Below are 22606 nucleotides of genomic sequence, written 5' to 3'. Positions count from 1 at the left end.
TACTACTATATCAGTCATAAACAATTGAAACATGTAACATTGTGACATGACTTGTATCAAGGTTACAAATAAAATGCCCAATAACGCACGCGTGCAAAATCACTATATTACCAATTGCTAAATTTTACTATTTTTGTGTATTGCTAAAACTTTAAGCTACGCGATAACTTCATCATTCTGAACTACGAATTACCTTTTTTTATCAATCAATATAAATATTTCTAATATCATTCTAATATCACAATTAAACTAACAGATAATGTTAAAGATAAAAAAAATTATGCAGATTAATACTTTACTCGCTGTAAATTTTAGTTGTTTCAGTTACAAAAAAAAATACTTAATAGAATATAAAATATGATAATATATAATATGTGATAATTTAATAAAATGAGATTTTATGTATAAATAATAAATAAATTTCCTTTTCACTTTAAAAAAACACTTCATCCTTAATACATTTCTAATTATATTTTAAACAAAATGATTTACAGCTTTAAAACAATTTTTAAAATTTTCGAAATGACTAATCTAGATTTTTCAATTAGGTGCCTACATATCCAAGATTGCTAATGTCATAATAATAGCAGAATAGCTCAATAGCCTATACAAGAAAAGCCAGCGGTGTGCGAAAGTTCATCATATTACACAAGAGTATTTGATACGGCACTGCCTGCGATATCCACTCACTGGATAAATATGTAAAAAATATTGCACAAGAATTGCAGAGTATTAAGCCCCTGTAAATTTTATAATGTAACGTTAAAATACAGTCTTACACAGCGGTGTGTCACAACAACGATGTATATTCTTTATTGCATTTGTAAAAATAACAATAATTTTCGATTATATCAGACTGTTATTATAATACTGATATTTATACATATATTTTATGTATATAATTATTATTATAAATAGTATATAATTATGATTACTGAAGGTCGACGCCAACTTCTCACGGGTAGATAAATAAAAATAAATTTTTGATACTTTAGTTTACATTATTGTAATTATTTTAGGAATCTCAAATTTTTTGAAAAATAATATATAGCCTATGTTACTCGCTGATAATATATCCTTCTATAGATAAAAGAGTTTTTAAAATTGGTTAAATATTTTTTAAGTTTATCCATTACAAACAAACGTATAGAAAAAAAATCAAATTTTTCATCTTTATAATATTATTACAAATAAATTTATAATTAATATAACAAATTCTATTTTAAGTAAAGATATTTTTCTCAATGTACCACCTCTTATTGTCTGTATTATGTTCGCTCTACATTCGATTTTCGAATAGAACTTATCCCTTCACTCTATATAACATACTCAATTTCTTTCTCCTAAATGTTCATTTATACCTTTTATAACAAAAAATAATTTGTAATATGGATTCTACAGGGGATTCACAACAACTCAGAGAAATTAATTTCAGGGCAAACAACTTAACTATATATGGAAAAAAGCAACATCGTGATGAACAATGTCACAAGAAGCCCATGACATTACATGTCAATTATATTTAAACCATGAGTAGAAATATTTATATTTTTTCACATTTTCAAATATTGCTCTTATAAAATCATTATCAATAAATATATCTGTCAACATATACTTATTTCAGTTTACATTTATACAGTCAATCGAAGTAAATGTGTTTTCTACGCATAGTTCAAAATAAAACCCACTACAACTATATTCAGTTTCATAGCTATCATATTTGATTCCTACATCGTCATATAGTCTTTATAACACTCCAACAATTAAAACAAATCTAATGACACCGTATTTATAAAAATGTATCACGATGTATTGACCACACATAGTGCCAAATATTAGAATACACAATAAATTTTACTCTCCTTTCTTCTCCAATCGGATAAAAAAAGTATGTTTGTAAGACACCAATAAGTTATAAAAGTTAATTATAATTAAATCGAATATTGACTTCACGCCGAAAGATTACCAAATATAAAGTTCTCTGCTATAAATTGCAATTTTGCAACTCATTATAAAATTCAGAGTTAAATATAGACCTTTTATAGTAAACAATGAGCATTTAATGTCTTTAACATTAATTAACATAATTGTAGTAATTTCAAAAATAGTGAAATAAATTTAGTACAATAACCATTCAATACAAACTTATTTTCATTATGTTATTAAAAAGAGACGACGTAACTGAATAATTTTTCTCTTCGCGAGAACTATACTGATATAAAGCGGCTTGATTTTTATAAAAACATGTCATTTTAAAATTATAAATACTAAAAAAAAATATAAATTCGTATTTAGGCCATGTCTTTCTTAAATATAAATTTAAATGTAGTATATAAACTCTTTTAATGTACCCAGTCACAAATATCAGCATTTTTGAAAAATCATCGTATTATTACAGGATAAAATTGATTGAAAAAATACTTAATTCATCACACCTTTATAGATTTATATTTCAGAAAATTGAGCTCATTATTATATTTGAAATTAAATAAACTATATTAATACATTGTAATTAGTGTGACAAAATCCCTAAAAAATTAATTTCTCAATTCAGCAAAGTAAAATTAATTTAAAAATTAAAACCACATAATAATATTTATTATCATATTTTAAGAATAAGTGAAAGGAGTTAATATGAAAGTTGTAGCAAATCGAAGTATATTATAAAAAATATAAAATATTTTTTTATTGAAATTGAAATTATACTTAGTAAACCACAAAAAAGAGAAATTTACATTTCATATAGATTTTATGTCTGTCTCAAAGCCTCAAAAAATTTCAGCAGTCATATATTTAATAATTAAAATAAAATAAATATCAGAAAAAATTAAATAACGTGTGTTTTTTTAAATTTAAATAGCATTTTAACAATTTCATTCATTTCTCTTTTTTACATTTCTGAATATAGTTACCGTCATATATAAAGATCAACAGCACCATTGATATTATAGAATACACAGTTATGTCCATAATATCCCTCATATATATCTACTATGTTATGGCATCCTACTATATAATTTTCCTACTCTACAATTCCCCATCCATATCCTACCTTTCAAACTGAAACACACTGAACTGTCACCTCTCGAATTGGTTATTTATTTGTTTTTTTCCTATAAGAGAGTCATTAAAGCTAAAATATTTACCGTCGTCATTCAAGATACAATTATTTTTAGCTGACCCATACCCACTATTATTGTAAATACTTTGTCTAATAAATTCGCAATGATCATATTGAAAACAACAACAGCAATACAGAACAATATCACATTAAGTTTTATTTATTACTTCGCTCCTTGAAATGAGTACACCTCGTATTCACAATACTCACTTATCTATAAATATATTACAATGCTAAATATAACATTAATCTTTATTTGTATATAGTTCCTATTATTATAATTTTACATTACACATGTTGGAATCTCCTTTTAAATAAAAAACACTCAAAAAGAAATCACTTATTCTTATCGAATTAAATTATCAATAATAGAACTTTAATTTTACATAATTAACTAATGTAATTATATAATTATATATATGTTTTTTTTTATTTTATAATATTACAAGTATACAAGTAAAAAATAAAACATAATGTATATATGTGTATGCCGAACTATATAGTCAAATATTTATTTTATGTACAATTTACATAAAACAAAACTTCTTTGAAATATCACAAAAACCCATGAAATCAATTACTAAACTAAACAAGTTCTATTTGTTAAATAGAAGGAATCCTCCTATAATAAATATTTATTATAGAAACTTTTACAATTATGTTTTTAGTTTTGCAAAAGTCTCTGACTGCTCTTTGAATGCATGTTAATGCACCATTACGTAAATATTTGCACATTACTATTTTACTAAATTAATATAGCAAGTATCCGAAATAATAGACATTAAATGCAATTACAATAATAAAAATCAAATTCATTTTGTCTATGGCATTGAGACCTCAAAATATCGCGGCCTAATGACCAACACTTACTAACGACCTCAATATATACTTTTAGTGACATAACATCCATAACTGCAGTTACGTTATATGAGTTCTAGTTCGATGCTCCCAAACTATTGTGTCTCATAATATCCTCAGTAACACAAAGAATTGCAACGATTTCCGTACTGTTGCAAAAGACAATTTCTATAGACTATAAGTAATATAACCTGATTTTAACCAGCGGTCGCTCTTTGTCCTACATAGTGCGATAAACATCACGACGACTTGTTAATAATAGTATAACTTTTTCATAGAAAAAAAAAACAAATATCAAACTATCTTGATTTGATTAGTTAAAATATTTTCATCATATCCTATAATATAGAAGAAGCATCTTATTCGTTTATAGTTTCTATCTATTGTACGTATTTTTTGCCTGTGTAAATACCTAATATATCTGAATATAGTGATCAGTCTTACAAGAAAAATACTACTAGTAATAATTTGCACAAACATAAGCAAAGTGTTAATATATAACAAGTCATCGTTTGTTATGTGGTAAGCCGTTTTCGTATTTGTGTTATAGATGTTATGTATATATTTGTTACCTCTTGATGCCTTAATGGCTTAACCAATAGTCATCGCATTTGGCATACCTACACGTAGTACCCATTTCGGACATAAATACAACCTACTTTTTTAACCAGTGTTATCAAGATTGGGCACAGATTTTTATTTTTTATACCACCGAGACGGCAAACAAACATATGGCCTACCTGATGGTAAACGATTACCGTAGTCTATAATTGACAAAAATACATATGAACGTCAATTTTATTGTTACTTATTGGCACTTTAATAGCTTGACCAATCATCATAAAAATTGACATAGACTTAAGATTTAGGATAAAAATGGATTTTTTTTTTTAAGTTACGGTCACATATAGTAATAAATAATGCAAATAAGATTAAATTATTCAGCTTTTGAAAGAAAATAGAAACGGCATATGCAGAAAATACATCATTTACTATTAAATGATCCTTATTGAGATCAGACAAACTACATTATTAATTATCCGTAACCGCTAACAATTTAAAAAATATTATATATTTTATTATATTTTATTTATATTAAATATTTTATGAAATACATAACTGGCAAATCTATCATCATCGTCAGCGTATCAGCCGTTAGCTGTCCACTCCTGAACATAGAACTCCCCCTTGAGGATTTTGCTAGTAGTTATCATGCTTGGCAGGCGAGTTGGTAACTGCAGTCAGGCTTTGATGACGTTTTAAGAGAGACGCTGCTGCCCATCCCTCGTCCATTAAATTCGCTTAGTCGATACTCACGGTAAAGGAAGGAATGGCCCATTCTATGCAGCTAAGGTAAACCTATACCTTCACATAAATTTGTATATTTCATTCTCTCTTATATTTTTGTAAATAAACTAATTTAAATCTCATATTTATAAGCCAGAACTGTTGTTAACCTCCAACCTGAAAGCAAATTTTCTAATAACTTTCATTAAGCTAGTGGTAAAAGAAATTCTATACGGTTAGCATCTGAGACGCAAACCAGACCGAGTCTCAAGAGAAAACAAAAATACTTTCGCTAACTACTAACCCAGTGCATATTGACGCCTAAGCAATTGTTATTTTAATCAAGCATTTCACACCAGGGATTTGGAATTTTGTATTAGGTACCTAAATATAACTGTAACATATATAATAACAAAGTGCGTATTCTTACTAATGTCAATTTTCAAAATTTCAAATTATGCTATGACTTTGGCATATCTTTTAAGCAACTTAAATTGATAATTCAAGTACAGATACTCTTTTTTATTTATATATTTATTTGTATAAATGTATATACTCTACAAAATATTTTCGCAAATTCAGAACCAATTTGGAGATTTTTGCAGTCGATAATGTTTACCTGTGTTGATCTCATATTAATTATATCACATTGAGATTATTTTTCTAAAATCCTAAATTATCGCGTTACAGTTGAATTTCCACTAACCATTAATTATTCTAATACAATCTCATATTAGAGGCAGGCAGAACGATTCATAAATGCATGCATATCTCCCGTTCTTAATTTAGGTAATTAAAACATTTTTGATAGATGCATACTACAGGTAAACTTTCAGCATATAAAAAAGTTTCAGATTATTGATATACTGTATCATACTCATACGCATAACATCATGCTTTTTTATGCACCACAAAGGTAGCAAACAAGCATTCGGCTCGTCAAATGGTTAACAGTCAATGTAGTCCATGTACGCTGCAGCATCAGAGATGTCACGTGCTTGATACCGACTCTGAAGAAATTTTAATACACCCGTTTATATTTTTATCTTCGGTGAGTTCATGCATATAATAAACTTCCAATGGATGATTCTTTTATTGGAAACTAAGAATTTATTATACGGAACTTATTATACTTTATCATTGAAGAGAAATTATAAAATGTCACCGGAAAGATAATTGTCTCTCTTTTAAGGTTAAATTTTATATATGTACACATACATAAAACTTATGATTCCACATCATAACCTCGTAAAGATCATAAAAATATTCAGAAAACATTGAATGGAACTGCGTGATACCTGTACATATAGTTTCACACAATGCTACAAGGACAAGATATTATAATCTATACTGAGATACATTCACATTGACCAATTTTTGATATGGCTACTCATCAATACGACCTACATTCTGTATTTCAATACCACGCAATCATACATTGTAACACCACGTTTCCACTAAACATTATTATGTACTATAATATAGAGTATATCAATCTTTATACACATTATAATACATGTATAAAATATGTTTACATAATATAACTGTATCAATCGCAATCGCAAATATAACATATTTTGTGTTATGTATTTTAGCAAAAACTATTTTTTGTGCAACTCCCTATTTCTTCTACTAGTTATCTCGCGAGATTTTTAGTTAATAGTTAGTTTTTTAATTAGTTAGTTATTTAGTTGCCATTTATACTCGTAACTATTAATATATTTAAAATATACTAACATCATTAGTTTCATTTCATATATAAAAATGTTAACATTAAACTCAAAACATACTGCTAAACGAAGGAATTATAAATTATATATTTCATGAACGATAATAGTAATATACAGTGAATAATTATTGCACACATTTAAATCAACTACATCCTTTACCAATATTACCTACATATGTGGAAGTGAACTTGTTTGCTTATTTATTACCTCTTAACACCTTAACGGCTTAACCAATTATCTTGAAATTTAATATAAACCACGTAGGTATTCTTTAAATCTGTTTGAACTTTAAACTGATAAGTTTTTTTTTCTTTAAAATTTTAAGCATGTCAATTAAGTTGACAGCCCACATAATGGTAAGTAGTAAATAACCCAATGTTTATCTACTCAATAATAAAGTCATATGTGTCATAGGCATGGCACACAGAATATGTAGAGCTAACAATACCCTTCGTGTCCTGAAAACTAAAATTTTATACTACTTATACTAGTTTCACTATTCACTATCTATTCCTAATATCTAAATTAATTATAAATGTAAAAGTTTTCAACATTTTCAGCTATTGAGAAGTATGAATGTGTGTTGCTTAATAACGCTTCAACGATTGAATTGATTTGAATGAATTTTAAAACACAAATGGATGCCTTAATTAATATGTGAAATATTTATAAATATTATTTTTATCCTGATACCTAATATATAAATGGGTAAAACCACTGGCTACATTTAATATTGTATATCCTACTCAATATTCTATAAACGTCAATGTACATTTGTTTATTTGTTATATCTAAGCACCGAATGATGTAGTATTAGAATTACGTAAGATGAAAAAGAACATAAGCTTCTCTTTATTATAGTTATTTCACAAATTTCAGTAATAAACGAAATAGCGGAAAAACTGGTATCACATAATAATCAAATAAAGGTAAATAAAAATACGATTCATAGATGCACTTAAAAAAAAGAAAAACAATTAATATTAATAATAATTTAAAGTTTATTTCTTTTATGCTTTAACCCGTTTAATCGTATTCACATATTAACTTTATTGTTAAACACATTTTACAACGAGACCCACATTTTTTTATTAATAATATTATTGCGTTTATTGTTTGTTTTTATATTTCCATTTCCTTAAAACTTTATTGTAAATATACAATAAGTTATATCCATTATTTTAATATTTTTATTAATAAAAATTTAATTAATGATAAAAATTGCACAAATGAATTAAAAGTATTCAAACGCATATTTTCAACTTTTAATTAAAATGAAATAAAAAAAATATTATTCATTCATATATTGGAGTACTTTCACAAAATGCAATAAGATATCAATAAGATACGTGAGTGCAGTTCACAATCAAAGTAGGTATAGATAATATTAAGCAGACCAACAATGAGCAATCGAACCTGCTGTGACGTGAAATTAATTAAATCGAATTCAAAAACTGCAAAGATTTTTTTATAATAAAAATTCAAATTGAATAGAAATAACATTGATCAAGTAATAACGCAGCTAACATCTAAACCTTTAATCTTCATTTACTGTTACACCCTGATATATAAAATTTTAAATATATAATAACGAATATACAAATACCTGAAACACCTACCAACCTTGCACCTCAACTATCTATTCTTTGCGTGCTTTGAAAGACAAAAATACTTTTCGTAGTATCTAAATACATTTCAGAAAGTTCTAGCTCCAAAATACGATAATTATAAATAACAGAAGTCATCTACATCATATATTTTTCCCCCTTTTTAGAAGACGATATAGCAAAATGCGAAATATAGAAATATCTCATATAATATCAGTAATTGTATAAAGATTTTCTTTCTTAAAAAAAGTTAATTCACATTAATCGTGACAAAATAAAAATGAATCATTACGGGGATAAATCCCTATTTATTACAAACTGAATTATTTAAATCAATTCACAATTGGTAAAAATATCGCAGAATAAAATAAAATATCGTCTAATTGAAAGCCTCTCCGAGTTGAGGCTTTGTCAATTGTGATATTTTTTTAATAATAATATATATTATAATAATAATTTTTTGCTTCTTGGAGCAACCTATAATAGTAATAAAATTAAGCAAACATATAATACTCGATATGAAGAAAGACATAAACTGCTTTTTAGCCCCGTCAATCAATAATAGTATATTCCAGTCAGGCGGATGAAGTCTCACATAGCTAGTAATTAATAAATTTGATCTTCCTTACTGCAATTTTTCTATTATTATCTAGAAACTTTTCCATAATTCTTTGTATCGTGTATTTATGTATGTGCATTACGCGTTTTGTTTTGACATATTACTTCCTTTATTAATACTATACTTGTTATTACAAGAATAATGTGCATTACGTGATAACTTATAATACATTATTCATGAAACGTTCTTATAAAAAAAGTAAAAGTAAAATACGAATAGTATGTATACAGAAAATTTATAAATTTTTCGTGCTGAAAATTATTGTACGATTCGATCCTTCGTTTGCATACTAGGTGCATCATTGGTTTGATAAATTATTCATTAAACGACAAGTGAACATGACCAAAAGAGTACATGAAATACTTATTGGACTGTAGTTGTCACCTGCAAGTAGCAATTGTGGTCAAGTAAAGTTAAAAGAACGCCATGAGTTAATCCGTGCTATGGTCTTAAAGACAAACACGTAATTACTGAATGTTTATGATTGTACTCGTACTAGTGTTCTAGAGTTTTGTCGACCTTCAGTTTGTCGACCAAGCGTGCATTAGAACTGTGGTTATTTACTACTGTTTTATAGAAAAATCTTTACTGGCACAATTGTTTGTCGAACTCACGTCATATTAGTTATACATATTTTTTTTTAAAACTTAATCGAGTTACAAACATTCTAATGACTACATACACATTTATCAATATTTTCATTATTTCTTATGCTTTTTTATATTTTTTATAAGTTATTAAAATGATTATTGCTTGCCTCAACATATGCTTTTCTGCTAAATTTATTTCTGTAGTTATCACATTTTAATAAAGATATGTCTGTAATCTATTCAATGTTATTTAATGCTAAGCTAAACAAAATTTGTATTAAGGACACCTTTTAGATACGAGTAGTACTGTCATATACTTTAAATATTTTTAAAAACATATGTACATAACTATACTATCAAGAATCAAACCAACTATTGTTTACACCACATATGCAAAATATGCCACACCAATTCAGCTCATTATATATCAAATTATTATAATATGTAAATGGATAAGAGGACTTTCCCACGATATTTAACAACATCATTTATAATTATAAATCATAGAATTTTCATATCAAGCTCCTTATTGCACAATCAATGTGTATATTATAATCAAGTTGCTACGCACAATGTTATTACTCCTACTTTCACTAATATAATAGATTCACTAACTTTTCAGACACCCGAAACCAGTCCTAATGATTCACAACTAATGTCAATAACCCTGGCTTAGTAGTAGTTATATAATAGTGTGGCAGGCCTAATAAACTTATTGCTTTTAATATAGAAATCACCTATCTCATATTTATGTAAGACACTTTTAAGTATGCGATGATATTTAAAAGATTTCTTTCAATAAAATATTATCAGCGATATAAAATTATATTAAGTCCTATTTTATTTCAATAGTTATAAAATATAAATATAGGTTTAAATTAAAAGCTAATTTCATTATTTGGTACACATTTTAAATAATATATTTATTCGGATTCATAAATCGGAATGATAAGCAAACTGACAGCTCACCTGATGGAAAGTGGTAACTGTGATACATAATCAGTATCATGGACATAAAATTAATATATTTTGACGCCCATAAGTCTCCTTATGCATTACCATTCATGAAAACTAAGAAATTATGCCTGTATATATAATTAAATATATTTTTTTATTTTTTCAGATCAGTTCAACTTAAGAAAATTGAATATTCTGAACAAGAAAGGTAATTAATCTAATTATATAATATTCATCTATTAATAAATAAATCAATAGTTTATAGCGAAAATAATATCCTTTACTAATTAATCTGTAAGATTACTATTTTTACATATAACTGAATGTCAGAATTTTGAAACAGTGAATCATAACGCGTATCATTATTTCAATGTCAACCATCTGTTACGATAGCCATCCGATTAATTAGTTAAATATATGTATTATCTAATACCTTTTTAGAAAGTGTAATGCTTATATTATACGTATTATATAAACAACATGGGTGACAAGTATTAACGGCAATAAATCAATAATGTAAAAGCAATCTTACACTCCCATAAACCATAAGAAATTGTAGGTGTGAAAGGGAGAAATTTTATGTATATTTTCTAAAAGAACAAAATATATAAATAGTATTACTAAATAAATATATATCTCTGATATTCCCATCGTTGTCAAATCTCAAATTATAATAATCAAATGCTTCAAACAAACCGTATTAATTCCAACAAATTGATATTATAAAAATTTGATATCAATTAATTTCATTGGTCTTAGTGAAAAGCTATATTCATTAGATACCGGTGAATATTGCTAAAAAATATTCTGTCGTTATACTACGTAATCCTAATATTACTGACATAATCCTATTATTACCTTCTGACCTATTTATGCTTTTTATTTTAATACCAATGATTATGCAAAGTAATAATTTAAAATACATACAAATGTATAAATAAAAAATATTTGACCTTTTAAATTTTTGTTTATTACATACTAAAAGTTCAAATGTATTAAAAATTATTAATAAGAATTTAGTAAGTCCACAGGCTCTACGTGTATTTGCAATAGCAAATTACTAATTTGTTATTTATAATGCATTACAGTTAATGAATGTGAGAACTTTAGAATTATTTTAAAACGTACAGTCGTTGTTAACTCAGTGCAATGAAGCACAAGGAGCTTTCTCCTCGTGTGACCCCATTATTAAACACGTCTCTCGAACAACTATCTTACTACTACACGTTTTTGTTCTCATCGGGCTCGCCTATACATCCATTCCAAATTTCACCAGGTCCAGGTTTGATAAAACCGTGTGAAACCTTTACTTTCTATCTCTTATTTATTGCCTCTCGGATTTTATAGTTCGTCAAATGACAGGCGACTCGAAAGCGACACTATGTTTAGTTAACTACTATATATTATATATGATAAACTAACACTAAATTAAACGTTAAACTTGGAAAGGGCTACGATCATTACTTATGATCACACTCGTTAACTTTGTTTTACATTTTATATTGCCGCAGAAAGTTTATGCAGCACTTTTCTACTCCTTACGCATATACTGTTGCTAGTATTTACAATCAGATCAGGTCTTATACATTTTAACCAATTAGGAACCTTTGTGTTTCTAACCTAATGTAGATTTTAGTCATTAGCTTTTAATTATTCATTTGCAAGTCACTCCCTAGCAAAATGTGTAAAATACCAGCTATATATCCTACTTATTGTTGTTGTTTATTCTAAATGCTACCTATCGTTATATATTAGTATTCTAAATCGACTTCTAACAGAAAAAGGTTCTGAATTCGGTCGTATTTTTCATAATGTTAACATCATAAAATTCTTTTATTTTCTCCTTTCTTTTCTAGTCTATCCCACCCCATCTAGTTGGAGTAAAGAATTATTAACAATGAAGATGTTAGTACTCATTGCTAGCAATATACCCTGTCGAGTCGACCTCCACGTGATTTCTTCTGGAGATCATCGTGAAGTTTCTAATGAGTTTATCATGACTGACCAACTGACCAAATTTCATTTACATCATTTTATCCTCCACTATATATTATACACCATTAATAGTAGCGGATACATAATTTCAATATTAACCATATTAAAAAACATCTAATGAATACTTAAAATATTATTTTAGAAAAATAGCTTACAAATACTACTAATAATATTAGAAGTAGCACTATTCTAAAATAAATAATGAATAAATCATTAATTATTTTTATTTTAGATGTTATTGATTCATGGAAAAATAATCTGTAAATTAATACATACAAATGATTTGTTTCCATTATGCAATGAATTTATAATATGCCGTGTGATATAGCTAGTACATCACAACACCACGCATTTATATGTTTACAACACTTATCTAATCCACTGATGTATCGCGTAAGTAATTACTACTGCGAGTATCCTGTTAACAAAATGCGCCTGAGCGCAATAGTAATTATTATGCAAAATTGCCAAATCGTGCAGAGAAAGTAAGTACAGAACTACACTTAGATACGAGTATTACCATATGATTGAAGCTTAGTTAATGTTCGTTACAAATGTACATTCGTACGTGTGTCATAATTTGCGTCCTGCCAATAATACACTGTAATTTTGTTTCACAATTTGTAAATGATGAATCTATCACAGACTTATAAAGCCATTAGTTTTAATGTGATTTTATTATCCATTACACATATATTGTGTAATAACTTTTCATTTTATGGAATATTTTGATACTCTCAATTCTTGAAGATCATGATTTTACATGCATAAGTAGTACCTATCTATATAGCAGATAGGTACTACTTATACCTTTTTTGGTCTAAACTTGATTTATATTAAAAAAATTAATCTCGACACATGTTATTTCAGCATATTTTCAGGTTACATTTTGTGTGATCATATCTGCATCTTTGCCGAAAGAATCTCAAAAAGGTCGACCTGGCGACCTTATTTATTAAATAAATAAGATATCTTACTCATGTAGTAATACTTGAAGAAATTATAATTATAACCGGAATAATCTATCAAATAATAATATAATACTAGAGTTCTTTATGACTTTGTTGTGTTCACTTGTTTTCAAATATGTTTATTAATAAATTGTAACTGTAGTCTACCTTGAATGTCTCAATGGAATACCTTTAAACTATTCATGGCTTAAAATTCACGGTCGATGATTTCTATTCTCTGTTCACGTATAAACAAATATTATATATTATACATTGTATTTGTTTATACTAAACTTTATGTGGAAATTAATAAATAACCTACAAGTACTACATACTTCATTATTCTTTGGTTGACACTATCTCGCATCAATGTAGATCGATAAACTGCAGTACAGGGAGTGAGGATATATAACTATAGTGCAATTTATATAACATCAACAAATAAATATGCAATACTAACCTTTAAATAATATACACAAGCGAATACTTGTAAAAATGTTTCAATGATCTTATTGGCGACTGGCCGATGCAAACTCTTAACATTTTATTATATACATTTTTATAAATGAAGAATGTTTTTATTTGTAATTTCAATTTTGTATTTTTTGACTTTGTCTTCTTTCTTGCTTACTTGGTCGCTTTTAATACGTTTTACTCTGCTACAATCCGTGTCTACATCACTTACCATCTCACCACAGTCCACCGCTCCGTAATAGATCTAAAATCACACAGAAACTGCTAGAAGTATTTACAGTGCAAATTAACTTACAAATCTAACTCAGAACATTTATTTATTTATTTGTTTTTTATTTACTATATTATTGAAAAAGTTTGATATAAAAAACAAACTTAATGCTTAAAAAGCATTCTTTCTCAACAAATCAGAAATTATATTGTCAAAAATAATCTATCGTTATTATATTTGATTTTGATAGGATATAATACGTTTATTTAATCCTTTCCCAGGAAATAACATACAATTGAAAACAGTATTCATAAAATCGCAAGCAAAAGTCAGACATAAACAAAGTTTCCTTGTTAATAACTTATTCAATTACATTTAAGTTACATAATTTATCTATAACTATATTTATTTAATTTAAGCCTAAGATCAGAGATTTGTTTTCACAAAACTCTTATAAAATACAAATTAATTGCCGTAGTCACCTAGTTAAACAAACCTGCATGCTGGTACGCTGACCTCGTTGCTTCGTCGTTTATAAACTGCACTTTAATAGCTTCTACACACAGTCACTTCCTACAAATACATTCTTATCCCACGAGTATAAAGTTCAATTTAGAAATTACAAGAAATACGCTAATCTGGATAATAAAATTTGACCAAGAATCAATAAAAAAAACGTTAGATAACTATTCTCAATGACTTACTAAGTGGGATAAAGTAACCGCTAAACATTACTAATTTGTTACACTAATTAACTATGCAGATGCTATCTCAAAACGGAAAAAAATTTAAATAAATATTAAAGTACAGAGTCGATCTTTCTTGTTGTACATAAAAGTGACAGTGACCGCTGTGACAAGTGCAAGGAGAAAGTTACGAGCTGCAGTAAGCGCATTATGCTGCAGTTGATGCGGTATATTTTTATATCATAAAAAATAGTTAAATGATTAGACTAATTTAAATTGAATACGTATGTTAATCCCTTCTTTTATAATATTTCACATATTTAGTACATAGTTGATAGGGAACAAAATATTAACTTCCTTATCAAAAAGTATATATTATTTTATAATTCTATACTGATATTTTACACTTATATTTAAAATATCAAATTAAAATATTTAAGCATATGTATATAATAATGTTATAAAAATAGTTATACACTCTATTAATTACAAAATATCATTATCGGTTTAAAATCAGCAGATAAATGCAATAACAATAATTTATATCACATTAAAAAAAAATATGCATTGACGATTAAAAATCTTCTCTTTTCTTCAAATAGTTTAAATATTATTTTAGTTTAAATATATTAAACCAAGCCTTATCCTCTTGATGAAATGAAGTAAAATGAAGACGGTCATTTTACTGGCTTTTAACGTGAACAATTGCCAGTGACTTTCAATTTGGCAAATAATGCAGATATAGTCTTACACTATAGACTCACTTAACAATTGATTCCAAATATTTATTATCCATCAGTGAGCCTACTTGCTACGCTTACATATTATCTACATTCATTGCTCTCCATCCGTCAATTGAGAACTATGTACTCTGTAAAGTAAACCGCCTTGGAATATTTTTGCAACTGCACCTTTCATTAATAGTAAATGAATTCTAAATAAAGATTTAATATGATGCATAAAATCAGATAATGAATTATATTACTGCTACCAAACAACTATCATACCTGTTTTATACAAACAGTTATGATAGTTGTTACGTTAAAAGTTAGTAATATACGTTAACAGTAATATAAATTCTTATACTCATCTTCTGGTATGATTGGAAAAAGATAACCGTTTACTAAATTTAGTAAATATTATTTAAAAATACAACAAGGCAGTAAGTGTATCATTCAATCTATATTTCTGATAACTTAAGTGTGACTTATAATCGAATTATATGTTTTCGAACAGGTACTTTATTAAAAAAATTGTTCTAATTAATATACACTATTAACAGAAATTAAACCTTTAAGCACAGTCCTAACAATAGCAGTCAACTAATAGTCAATAGCAATAATTTTCTATGGATTACAATAAAAATATCTAATCATTGATTGAAATAATTAAATAAAAAACCAATTACTTAACGGTAAATTTTAATAAAAGCAACTACAACTACTTATCGTACCTGACAAATTACTCATAATATTAAGCCAACATAGGAGTGAAATCCTATAAATTTTAAAAATAGGTACATAACTGAAATCTGAATTCAGATAATCTTATCGATAGATCAAATAAGATAGGGAGAGTGTTTTATATTTACTAAATAATATGGCAATGAACATTATTGAGCAATCTGTTTCATAATACATAAAAATTAGCATTTTAACATTAACATTTTTCATATCCCAATAGATAATTTATGCTAAATACTATCTTTGAATATTAATTCAATTATGTATTACAGAATGCTAAATGCGATATGATTATGATGTATCATGGAATTAATTCACGCTAATAGAATTGGAGTTAAAATGTTATTGGGTACAAATTTTATTAAGTATAACATGTAATTATAATTTCCTGATATTTATTATTTCCTGATAATTACTTAAACTGTTAAAGTACTAAAAACGAACAATCAATGAAACTCAATTTTACATTTTTATCACTCAAACAATTTTTCATTTTCAAAATAAATTAAAATAACATAAGCTTTAGAGTACATTAAGTACTCTGTGTTCGATTTTTGACATAAATATATTTATACAATATAGTATAGGATTTAGCTATTTTTCTAAAGGTTTAAAGCATACTTTAGAACTCTTGTCAAGTACCTACAACGAGTAATAGTTTATATTCTTATTCTTCTTTCTGGCAGAATAGAGAGTAAATACTTCATTATTCTACTTTATTTAATTAAAATAAAGGCAGTAGTAGTACTCCACTATTATTACTATTAAAGTAAATACTATATAAACTATACAACAAGTTTTAAGTTGGAAGCAGTATCCGACAAAACACGACTTTCCACTATGTGCAATATGAAATGAACACTTCATCTGACATTTCAAAATATGTTGTGACAGAACAACATCAGAAACCAATTTGAAATTGTATTTACGTAAATGGGCTGCCTATTCCATAGTCATGTTTTTATTTAAGGTCACATTGACGCAGCAAAAAATGAATTATATCGAGTTGCATCGTACTTGTACCATGTTTTTATAAAACATCGACAGTCCCTTATATTCATTAATCAAAGCTTTTTATCTTTTTTAATTATAAATTAGTTTCTAATGTATTCATATATTAATAATTCTATAATTTAAGATTTTGTTCCACAAAAAACCAACTTCAATTTTAATAAAACTAGTCTACCTTGAAGTATGATTTATATTATTTGGTAATGTGCAGAATCATGGGTTACGCACTACTGAAAACTCTCGCCTTAAAACTCCTTCTCATAGCTCTTTGTTTTAATCTAAATCCTTCTCTGTGCGCGCCGTACGACTATGAAACTCAATACCATCTTCAATACGCAACGCCCAGTTATTAACTACATTCAAGAACCTAATTAAATCCCACTATCTGTCATTATATTTCTTTTCTCTCTTTTTTTAATACCACTGAAGTGGCAATCAAGCATACGGCCCATCTGATGGTAAGTGGACCGTAACCTATGAACGCCTGCAATACCAGGGGTATTACGCGCGCGTTGCCGAAACTGAAGAAATCTCTTCACCCCCTTTTCAAAATCCCCATGCTGTAGTCTCTTGGGAAAACCTCAACAGTCAACTTATTGCATAAAATGTTCGTGAGAGTAAATGAGTGAGAAACCGCGTTGTACGCGCCCATTTAGGCTGCAGGATATGAGGGTCGATGGCGAGCCGTACGATGATATAAAGTGGCTGTGGTCATCATATTGAACAATTCCTCTGAGCACAATCCGTTGTGCAGTAGTTCACGCGGAGTGAGGCAAAATCTCTTCTAAGACTTAAGGGTTCGATACAACTTGTAAGCCTTAGATCGACAATTCTCGTAGCTCGTCGTTGCACCTTTTCTTGTTTTTGTCCATACTTACTTACTTCGTTATTGTGTGTAAAATAAATGTATATATGGTTAAAACATGTATTTATATATTTACTTATATATTTGTTTATATAACATATACTAGTATAAGTACTTAGGTGTATATATGGTATTCAAATGATTATTTCATAATCATTATTGAATAATTAAAGTGGCGGTCTTCCACCGTGCGATTTTTAAGGAACTTTCTTCCACGCACAACCACTTTTTGGAATCAACTTCCAGCAGCAGTACTTCCGAACCGATACGACATCATAACCTTTAAGAAAAGAGCATATTCCTTTTTAAAAGGCCGGCAGCACACCTGCAATGCCGTTGGTGTTGTGGGTGATCATGGGCGGCGGTAGTCACTTACCATAAGGTGAGCCGCATGCTTGTTTGCCCCTGTGTTGTAAAAAAAATATTCAAAAATACATATTTTTGAATATATTAAAAATTCATATTAATATATTGTATAAACATAAAAGTCTTTGACACTCGATTCTCTCTGCGTACTCTTATAAGAAGTTGGCGTGATAATAAATAAATTGACATCATTTATTACAATGCACTGTACGTTAAGTGAACTAGGTACATTATTACTACTTAATAAAAATGCACGAGTTATTAGCAATGACGTAATGACTTGCTGCGCGCGTTGATGTCTTTATTAGAGATGTATAAAAGTAAATTTGTCATCATGACAAAGTTTAAAAATTTGTTTGAAATATGTATGTAATATGAGAATCACTATAATTAACAATATTTCTGTGATTTTTGAGCTTAGAATAAAATTAAATTTTAGAATACTTTTGTAATCAAAATACCCCTTAAAATTAAAGGGATAACTTTAATACTAAGTACACCTAATCAATCATCAATTCAGCCTCTAAGTTGTAAGCACGAAATAAATTTATTCTGTCCCTAACATATAGTATAGCGACTGTATTTTGAACACTTGTAACGTAGAATATTGAAATCATGTTTTGTTGATACCTCATAACTACTAGCACAATAGAAGAAACAATCTACACACTCGTATGTACTAACGTTATGCGACACGCGATGCGCACACGCCATAAATTCCAGTACACTCAATCACCGTACTGTTTGTCTATTTACATTCATCGAACGATATTTCCTTAAGATACATCAATAAAAATCATGAAAACAAATCATTGTAGGGCTATGAAACGTGTTTTTAATACAAATAATAAAACAAATCTATATTATACGTATTTGGCATAAACATGATTTACGTTAAAATTAAAGGATTTTATATTAGCTTTTGCTCGCAACTTCATCCGCATGATCAGAATATATTTACTAGATAGAAAAAAATAGCCTATAACCTTCCATCTATTTAGTATCCATATATCAAATTTCAAAGTTATTGGTTAAGCCGCTAAGTGATATCAAACAAACAAATTCAACTTCATATTTATTATATTAGTAAGGATTATTCCCCAAAAATATATTTTTTACAATTGTATGGTCATTGACTACAAATATAATGTGTGTTTTTACTCAATACTTATTTTTATCTCCAAAATATAATAAGACATGACTAAAGGTACAAAACATAATACGCTTGTGCAAATAAAGGAAACTCAAAATAAAGTCAGTCGGAGTACGCTAATACGAAGTATAAAACAACAACGATAGTTCTAAAAACGAAATCTTATATTACATTTTAGATATATTTGTTTAAAATATAAACAAGATAATATATATTTTCTACCTACTTTAAATAGTAGTAGGTTCTTAATTTGGTTGTATTTTTTTATCTTTATTACCTTATAATTTCATCAATTATAAACCGATTTAGAAAATTCTTTTTTATCTCAAAGAATGTACTTGCAGAAAGGTGTCATAGGAATTTTATCAAAATCATTTCAGTAATTTAGTTTTGAAATAAAAATAAATAGTTTTGTCACAATTGAAATCAGTTTTCTGTGGAACATAAACTTATTTATTACGTTGTGACATAATGCACTTGTGCCAACGCCGTTTCCATGTGAGAAAAAGTCCTCTGGTTGTAGGTTTCTCAGCTGCCCCGTCGTAGCTTTTTTTATCTCATTTATGTCCCCCAAATGCCGCCCCCGAAGTACCAATTTGGTTTTTGGGAACAAGAAGAAGTCACACGGGGCCAAATCCGGCGAATAGGGGGTGTTCGGTCACCGTAATGGAATTTTTACTCAAAAACTCACGGACAACAAGAGAGGTGTGGGCAGGGGCATTGTCGTAATGAAACTCACCAGGGGCATTGTCGTGGTGAAGAATCCAACGCCCCTCTCGCGCCAATTCTGGACGAACTCGTGCCACACGAGCTTTGAGGCGTCTGAGCACATCGACGTAGAATTTTCCATCAACTGTCTGGCCTGGAGGGACGAATTCTTGATGGACAATCCCCCGAACATCGAAAAAAACAATCAACATTGTCTTGACATTTGAGCGGGATTTTCTTGATTTTTTTGTTCGTGGTTCCCCGGATGTCTTCCACTCTTTGCTTTCACGGCCATTCTTGCCGAGTTTCGAGAGAAACTTGATTACGACGCGCTGCTCTTCAACGGAAGCGGGCTCCATGCCGACGGGGTTTCGTTAAGAGGTAACTTCACAGATGGCGTGACAAGCCAGTTCGCAAAGACCAGAACTGAAGCATTGTTAGGGACATAAGGAAGGGGTCCTGCGCTTACCTGGCCTCCCCACTCCTCTTTCTCGCATTCCAGAACACTTTTATACGAACTTTCCGGACAGACCTCGTAAACTTATTTATTACGTTCAGGCAACCCTATAAAAAACAACGTACTCTTCATTTACATTCACCGTACGCAAGACATTAAACTACTTCCCTCAATGGATATACTAATTAAACGGTTAAAATACAGTTTCAAGGAAATACATACTACAGCCATACTTATGTGTCCCATTAATGTTTTTAACTGATGCTTAGTAGTTTAAATATTTATAGAGTCGATCCATAATCACAAATTCTGAAACAAGTAATCGGTTGACTAAAATAAATTTTAACTGTCTAAGGTATAAGGAACTGTGCTTACATAGCAGTTGCGGTTTAAAAACGAGATATACCAATAACATTACAGTGTACTGAAGATAAACAACATAATCTCCTATTCTTGGAGCTTTAAAAGTACAGGTACAGGTACAGGCATCACAATGTATTCCGTGGTTTCTAATTTATGATGGTCTATTCTAAGTTGTATAAAAAAATCTGAATGTTTTGATACATTTAGTACAGAAAAATTCAAACAAAACCATTTAACTTTTAATTCATAGATATCAAATTAATATTTATTGGTTTCTTATCACAAACAATTAAAGACTGTACTAGGTTTTAAACCTGTATTACGAGTCATCGTGTTAATTTTATTTTTAATTACATTTATAAATTCCAAACTTCAGGGGACAAACTATAAAAAAATATTGACACTTATATATTAAATACAAAGTTCGAATCAAATACATTTAAAATTGAAACCACAGACAAAAGTATTAGAATTTTGTTCAAAGGTCAACTATTGTTGAATTCAAATACTTGATATTAGAAGTAGGTATGTACTGAAGTAGGTATGTACTGAATTAGGTAACACGATATTTGAATAAGGTGTGTAAGTAATGTTTACTTAGTATTACCGTAACAATAAATCTGTACATACATTCTGTGTATCTACCTTGTTGAAATTACTGCTTGTTATATCTCATAAAAACCTTGATTACATCTCATTAAGATGTATATAGTAAAATTTATATATTTTTCAGTTTTATATACAATTATTTCTCTGTAATCTAGAATATAAATAACAATTAGATATTTCTACCTATTTATATATAATATTATAATGGTAACACGAGTAGACACGACATTGACACAAAACCAATATATTAACCTATATTTTTCATAAAACAATATATCTATCTACCTATATATAGAGGAACCGAGAGAAAAATATGGTGATTCTGGATCAGTCTTTATTGTAGTTCTAAAATGAGTCCTATGTTTAGCAGCGATCAATTAACATCTAAAATATTAGTTATGATATACAAGAAACTGTAAATAAATAAACTAATATTGGCTGTAATACGTATTATATACCATATCAAGTACCCAACTCTGAAAAATATTTTTATTGGCAAATTTACATATCCGATTTATTTATATAT

At 28.2% G+C, this 22606-nt stretch overlaps 1 protein-coding gene across 3 annotated transcripts in view; it reads left to right on the top strand.

Annotated features, from left to right (window-relative positions):
* Nucleotides 1–22606, top strand: part of LOC113511685 (pancreatic triacylglycerol lipase-like) — a 42250-nt gene that overhangs the window by 4873 nt on the left and 14771 nt on the right. For all 3 annotated transcript variants that reach the window (XM_026895370.3, XM_026895371.3, XM_031913686.2), the window contains exon 2: nt 10936–10977. The gene's annotated coding sequence lies outside the window, so the exon portion shown is untranslated. The remainder of the gene's footprint in view (nt 1–10935; nt 10978–22606) is intronic.

The sequence above is a fragment of the Galleria mellonella genome, unplaced genomic scaffold (genome assembly GCF_026898425.1).
Source record: "Galleria mellonella isolate WM207_F2 unplaced genomic scaffold, CSIRO_AGI_GalMel_v1 utg213, whole genome shotgun sequence".
NCBI lineage: Eukaryota > Metazoa > Arthropoda > Insecta > Lepidoptera > Pyralidae > Galleria > Galleria mellonella.
This window is presented reverse-complemented; position numbering and strand designations above follow the sequence as displayed.